Genomic DNA, 7,719 nt, shown 5'->3' with positions numbered 1-7,719 from the left:
AAACAATATCCCCTAAATTATCCAAAACTATAAAACATATACTCTAATCAAGCAGGCTAAATAAACAAACCCCTACAACACCACAAACAATAATGTCATCATAAATATTAAGAAACCTTAAAAAATGAACTACATCACACTGTCTCAAACCCACTAAAACAAACACTAGATGCTCACCACGATAAAAGCCACCAGTAAATAAATAAAACCCTCCCCTATACCTCACACCACAGCCAATTACACCACTGTAAACCCTAGAAAACAAACCCTGGAAAAACACAATATCCCCCAAAAACAATTCAAAACCAAACTCAGTTCAAAAATACTCTGACCATGTGAACTACGAAACCAAACACGAAATAAATACACCACATGTCTCATCACACCGTCTACAAACAGAATAAAGCCACACAATAAATCATTAAAAACCACCAAACAGAAAAAACCCAGCTCTACCCAACCTGAATCCCTCCACACAACACACAAAACCCCAATAACACATTTCAGAAGTCTCTCAAGAAGAGCTACTTAGATTAATTCTACCTCAAATACAAACAAACCCATCCATAAAGTTATCCTCACTCAAAAACCTGATTATGTACGATAAATAATACTCCAAAAAGTCACGCAAAATACTACATCTCCCCTAAGTACATAATATTGAATAAAAGCCACATAGAAACATCATTATTTATTAAAATTCCAGCTGAAAAGAAAATTCCTCCACTTCAGACACTGACAACAACAGAAGAGGAGTTTCTCCAATCAATTTGAACTCCTTTTGTCTCCATAACTCCTTTTTCTTCTGGGAGCACCGGGGAGGGATTGGTGAGACGAAGCTGAAAAGAAAAAAAACATTCCCCCAATAAACCCAAAGTGGCTTATCTGTTTAGCATAGAAGTTTGTCCCTTGTCGTCCCCCGAGGAAATGCTCCAAACCCAAATGCTCCTGCAGTCTCGTCATGAACCACGGCCAGAACTCAGGATAAATTCCTCATTCTTCACAGCTCGATGTCGAATTGAGCTGATGCTCCCCTTTTAAACCGCCCCCCGCTGGAACCGGCCCCTCGTTATCCATCCCAGCTGCACCTGTGCCTGCCCTGTCCCCTCTACATTAATTCTAATTTACCGGTTTCTCCTCGCTGCCTTCCTCGGGAGCGCCCGGCACGGCTCCAGCGGCGACAGCGAGTGCTGCAGCTCCGGGCACAGCGCCAGCGTGTCCCGCCCGCCCGCCCGCCGGCCGGGGGATCGGCAGCGGCCCCGACACCGCCTTGAATGGGCCGCCGAGGAAGCGGCAGTGAGGGCGGACACCGGCCGGGAGCGCCCCGGAACTGCCCGCGGCTCGTTCGGTTCGGCTGAGGGGGGCGACGTTCGGGGAAACTCGGCTGGGTTCGGCTGTTCGGCGATTTCCGTCAGCCGTCGGCTCTTCTCGGCTGTTCGGCAACACTCGGTCATTTTCGTCCCTCCCCGGCTCTGTTCGGTGAGGTTGAGCCTTACGTCACTTTTGCCCCTCCCCGCCGCCATCTTGAGAAGGTCGGCCGCAGCGAATCGCGCCGCCAACTTGGTTGTGGCACACTTAAGGACCCCATCGGTGTTTAACACAGTCGCCTGACTAAAATGTCTACCCTGAACCCGCCCGCGGCGCGGATGAACCCACAGCGCGTGTCCCTACACCTGGAAACGCCGCAGAAAATTGTCCCCGGGCGGCGCCGTGGTCGGGATTTTTATGCAGGCACTAAGATAGACACACCACAGGTCCTCTCTGTTTCCCGCCCTTTTGGCCGCCATCTTTAGAAGGTCAAGCGCCGCGAGTCGCGCCGCCATCTTGGTTGTGGCATCCCCCCCAAATGTCCCCCTCGGCTGCTCGCACAGGCGCCTGACCACATCGCCTGCCCGAACACTGCCGCGGCGCCGCTCAGCCCCCATCCCGTGCCCGCGCACCTGCGTACGCCGCGGAAAAAATCGCTCCCGGGCGGCTCCGTGGTCTAGGCCGCGCGCAGGGAGCCGGCTGCCACGTGTCCGGGGGTCTTCGCATTTTTTCTCGCCTTTTTGGCCATGATCTTTCGGTCCTCGGGCGGCAAAACTGCCCGTGAGCTCACAGCCCGGGGCTGCTACGGCGGAGAACTGCAGTACCGCTTTTTATCCACGAGATGGCAGCATTGCCGCACAGGTCACAGCCCGGGGCTGCTGCGGGCACGGGGGAGAGCTGCAGTACCGAAATTTATCCACACGATGGCAGCATTGCCTCACAGATCACAGCCCGGTGCCAGGCAGGGGGAGCTGCAGTACCCGTCTGTGTCCACACGGTGGCAGCGCTGCCGCACGGAGCGGACGCAAAAAAGAACGCGGCCAAAATTCCCCTTCCAAACATCCCCGAAAATAAAGGCCCCAAAAGACCCCCAACCACAACAACTACGAGAACCCTGCCATCAACCAAGCCAAAACAAAAATAGCCTTAATTTTAAGCTATATTTCCATATTTCTTCTATTTCTTATTATGATATTTCTATTATCTCATGTATTGATCTAGTATAATTTATCTATTTATATAATCTACCTATTTATATTATTAAAATTTATTTATTATATCATGTTCATTTTATTAGGCATATTTTACATACTATAATATATGGAACATGTAATAATAGTGTAACTAAAGATATTATTCTTAGATGTTGTAGTTGTCTTTTTGTTATGTATATATTTATTTTTTTGTATGTTTATTTTTTTTGGTAGCATTTATTTCTTGATATTTTAAACTATATGACTTCATTAACCTAACAGATCAAAACCAGAGTTAATTAGAATTGAAAGATTGGTTTTCTAAGGGGTAAACACTTAATCTTTATTAAAATAAAAATAAATTCTAATAAATAATATAAAAATAATTTAAAAGTAATAATATAAAATGAAATAATTTTCTCTTTCTGCGTGCTTTTGGGGGGATTGTTTGTGGGGGGTTTGTTTTGGGGTTTTTTTTGTTTGCTTAGTTTTAGATTTCTTCGGTAATAAACAAGGAGGTTCAGAGAGTTATAAAATAAAATGTCTACTTAGTTTGATTGCTATCCCCTAACCCCTAACCCTAACCCCTAACCCGCTACCCTGACCCTTGACCCCCTGACCCCCTGACCCCCTGACCGCCTGACCCCTGGCCCCTGACCTTTGACCCTGACCTATGGCCTATTGACCTTTGACCCCTGACCTTTGACCTATGACCCTTGACCTTTGACCTATGACCCTTGACCTTTGACCCCTGACCTTTGACCTATGACCCTTGACCTTTGACCTATGACCCTTGACCCCTGACCTTTGACCTATGACCCCTGACCTTTGACCTATGACCCATGACCTTTGACCTTTGACCTATGGCCCCTGACCTTTGACCTATGACCTTTGACCTGTGACCCCTGACCTTTGACCTATGACCTTTGACCCCTGACCTTTGACCTTTGACCTATGACCCCCTGACCTTTGACCTATGACCCCTGACCTATGACCCCTGACCTATGACCTTTGACCCTTGACCCCTGACCTTTTTGACCCTTGAACTATAACCCCTGACTTACAACCTTTAACCTATGACCCCCTGACCCCCGGCCTTTGACCCTGACCCCCTGACCTTTGACCGTAATGCATTCTGAACCCTAAAATCAACCCCACATGTAACCCTATATGTAAATGTAACCCTGCATAATTAATTGGGTGATTTGCATATGTGTAGTTAATTAATTAGGTTATTTGCATAGGGTGATTAATTATTCAACTGGCTAATTGGGTCATTAGTGGTCCAGGTGGGAGTGGGGGGGTGTGGTGATTAAGCAATCATCTATAATCAGCTGTTCCCACCTGGAGGACTAATTAGGGGGGCATACAGTATGTATACCCTGTGTATAGGGGGGCTATTGGGTGTATATATAAATAAAAAAGAATAAAAATAATAAGTCTGGTGCAGTGGTAGGAATTTTCATGCGGCCAGGGACCAAATATTTTTATTTATTTAAAGGTTTTTTTAATATTTGTTCCCTGGCCGCATGAAAATTCCTACCACTGCACCAGAGTTAGAAATAAAGTTAAACTTTATTTCTAACTTTAAATTACAAAGGAAGAGAAAGAGAGAAACAGAGAAAAACAGAGAGAGCGAAACAGACAGAGAAACAAAGCAAAAAAGAGTCAGAGCAACAGAGAAACACAGTGAGTTAGAGCGAAAGAGAGACTTGGAGAGAAACAGAGTTGTTAGAGTGGAAGTAAAAGAGAAACAGCATTAGAGTGAAACTGAGACAGAGTGAGCGTGAGAGAAACAGAGAAACAGACTGAGAAAGAAAGAGAAACAGTTACACTGAAATAGAGTTACAGCGAAACACAGGGAAAGAGAAACAGAGCTAGAGAGAAACACAGAATGAAAGCAAAAGAGAAAGAGCTAGAAATAGAACAACAGAGGAAAATAAAGAGTTAAGAGAGAAAGAAGCAGAGTGAGAGAGAAAAGGAAATAGCATGAAGATATAGAGAGGAAAATAAATAGACTTACCTGGAAGTAGGGAAACAGAGTGAAGGAAAGCAAGAAATAGAGTGAGAGAAAATGACTCAATGACACCAAATGAAGACAGGAGCCAAAGGGGGGCAGAGGGGGCGGGAGGGAATCTTAATTAAGGTGGATTCAACTACTATTGAATGAACATTTTTATTTACACTTCAGCAAAACACATGGAAACAACATATACAAATGCAAGTACAGATACAACCCGTAGACACGCTGATAAAAGTACAGCTTCGTACAGAGCGATACATGGAAACACGGCAGCAAATGCAAATACGGAACAATACAGGGAACCGCAAGCCAAATACACATTGAGACAATAGAACAGTTTTTCTGCTTCTGAAACATCCATTAGATCTCATTTTATTGGTACAGGAAATGCAAAACAAAAGCAGCACATGTAACATAGAACAGTCATCCACCACACGCACCTCCTTCAGCTTGCACACAAACCCACCCTCGCTCTCACCTCAAAGCACCTCCCAAGAACCCCCAATCATCAACACACACTCGCAGCACTCCTCGGGAACGTGGTTCCCGGGAGCCTCGACACAAACGGGCCTGCCTGACGAAAACCCCGGTCCACAGGCCGTCGGCACCCAAACTTTGGCGATGAACATCGCCTCGCAGACCGGCCGGGACCGAGGAAAAAAAACCCAGCTGGGGGGGAAAATTAAAAAAAAAAACCCGAGCTGGGGATTTTTTATTCTAAATTTAAAATGTGTTGAAAAACCTGAAAGGCAAAAGTCACGCACACAAGGTTAGAACCAGTCAAACCAGTCAGCACACACACACACACAGGCAAACACAAGCAAACACAGAGGACTCTCATACACACACAATCATTCTTCAGCGTACATGGCAGATTCCAGGAAACTTGTAGCATCAGCAAGCACAGAGATGCTAATCCTCCTCAGGGACCTGGAAGACAACAAGAGGTGGTCAACAAGCGCTTATCTGACAGCAAGCTATCCCCACTCCAGGCCCATATCTCTTATGCCCAAAACTCCACAGAAAAGAGGTGAACTGTGAAGTTTTACAACTGTTCTACCTCACTAACACTATGTGCCAGGGCAGGGCAGCTCACACATAAGCGGCATAAGATAGCCTGATACAACATAGTCACATACAATAGGATACAGCATAGTCACATACAATAGGATACAGCATAAGCCAGCATAGTATGATACAGCATAGTCACATACAATACGATACAACATAAGCCAGCATAGTCACATACAACATATTCAGATACAATGTAGGCACATACAATATGAACCAACATAGTGAGATACAATAGACTCAGATACAATGTAGGCACACACAATATAAGCCGACACTGAGAGACGCAATATTGGCGCATTCAACATTGGCACATACAACGTGAGCAGAGACAGGTAGAATACAAGTGCTGACTTCAGATAACTCTGGAAGATACTGCAGGCACGTGAGGGGAATCTAATACCCTCCCTATAAAAGTCCAAGAGAATGGCATCTGAAAAGGCGGCGCTACCCAAGCTGAGAATGAAAACGGATGAGAACGCTCGAGTGTCCGTGTGCCGGCCTCAAAAAGTCAAAACGTAACGAGGCCGGCGGAATAAGGATGATCCGGGAAAGTACGCGAGGAGAGTACGGCCAAAGGGGGCCGGAATGGTGCGGATAAAGCGCCTGGATGTAACAAAGGCCTATCACACAGAAGACAAGGGACACAAACTACATAATGCAGACGCAGACAACACAGCAGACACAACTTGAAACTGCCAGGCAGTTTCACCTTATGGACCCAAGACTCCTAGCACAAGATGAGCCACAGGCTGATGATGCCAAAGGAAAGAAAGCTTTAAGGCAATAGCACGTGATGACGAAACAGAACTCCTTACAAGAACTAGCGCCTAAGTTGTTAATAGGATGCTCGAGAAGCTGGGTAGGCCGAGAGAAGGAAGCGATGACTGCCGGGTGACCGTGGCGATAGCTCTGGACCCGAAGGCGACCTCCTCGGGTGAAAACGTCCACGAGGATGTTGAGACTCGAAGACGGACGACGGCGCAAAACACGCGAGGACGCGGAACTGCCCTGCCCGGCAAAGCCTCCGGTGAGGCCGAGGTGAAACCCTCTCCCGTTAGTTGCGAGGGGCCCGTCCCACTAGGGCTCTCTCCTCTAAGCTGACTTTGAATTGCCTCCTTTTGCAAAGCTTTTTCCCCTTCACCCAAACACCAGCCCAAACACTTATCTTTCAGAAGATGAGCGGACAAAAATCCATCTTCAATGGAAAAGAACACATCCACTTCAGTGCTGCCATATCCAGTCTTGGGCTCCGCACCTCACGGTACCTAGGACAACAAAACAGAAAATGTGACAATTGCCTGACAGAAAAAGTAATCCCCAGGCCTCCCCTGCACCGCTACCCCGGCTCACCTCAGATCGCCATTTGACTCCTGAGGCTGCCCGGAGGGTACCTGCAAAAGGAAAAGGCACACATTTAGCGTGCTGTTAGACACCGCTCACCTGAGTCATCCTGCCAAAATGTCAACTCACCTGCTTGCCTCTCTTCCCTGGTATCCGTAGGGTCGCAGCAGCTCCCACAAAGAAACAAGGCAAAAAGCAGGCTGAGTTACTGTGAAAACACAATTGCTCCAGGCTGACAGAACTCTGAAACATGTATATCTTAAACTTGTACCCACCAAGCTGCTGGGATCCAGGACTGGAACGCCTTGCAAGTGGACCACCTAAAAAAAAACCCAAAAAAACTCAACAGTGTATGCTTAGAGTTGCACCAGAAATTGAGGCCTGAGCAACAACTGCTTCCATCCACCAGTCAACACTCACCCTGTCTGCTTCACCTGGAGTGCCAATATCCCATGTTACCTCCTAAAAATAAAGACAAAGAACAATGAAATACACCTCAACATCAAGTTACTGCTGGTAATACTGTGCATGGGGAGAATGAGACCCTGTTAAGGGGTTGAAAGGAAAAAAAAAAGGCACCACAGTGTTCACAGCTTTCTCCATTCAGGTTTTTTAATGTTGCAGAAAATACAGAGGTTTTTCACTAACTGCACTCTCAATTATATCCAGACACCCAATGGACATGGAGGTCATTTTTCAACTTCTTTCTTGCCAACAGCCAAACTTCCACCTACTCAGGGTAAGAAAGAGAATGGAGAAAAAAAAAAAAAAAACCACAAA

At 46.4% G+C, this 7,719-nt stretch overlaps 2 long non-coding RNA genes across 2 annotated transcripts; both read right to left on the bottom strand.

Moving 5' to 3' along the window:
• Positions 1-678: 678 nt before the first annotated feature.
• LOC310913688 lies at positions 679-1,215 on the bottom strand. The gene is made up of 2 exons (XR_014590872.1): positions 1,129-1,215; positions 679-839 (listed from the first exon to the last, which is right to left on the bottom strand). It is a non-coding gene; the product is annotated as an uncharacterized lncRNA (long non-coding RNA).
• A 4,932-nt stretch (positions 1,216-6,147) lies between these two features.
• LOC310913687 lies at positions 6,148-7,170 on the bottom strand. Its single transcript, XR_014590871.1, has 3 exons — positions 7,069-7,170; positions 6,949-6,989; positions 6,148-6,863 (listed from the first exon to the last, which is right to left on the bottom strand). It is a non-coding gene; the product is annotated as an uncharacterized lncRNA (long non-coding RNA).
• Between the last annotated feature and the right edge of the window lie 549 nt (positions 7,171-7,719).

The sequence above is a fragment of the Zosterops lateralis genome, assembly GCF_965231275.1.
Source record: "Zosterops lateralis genome assembly, chromosome: 11".
Lineage (NCBI taxonomy): Eukaryota > Metazoa > Chordata > Aves > Passeriformes > Zosteropidae > Zosterops > Zosterops lateralis.
Note: the sequence above shows the minus strand (reverse complement) of the source record. Positions and strands in the feature narration are given on the sequence as shown.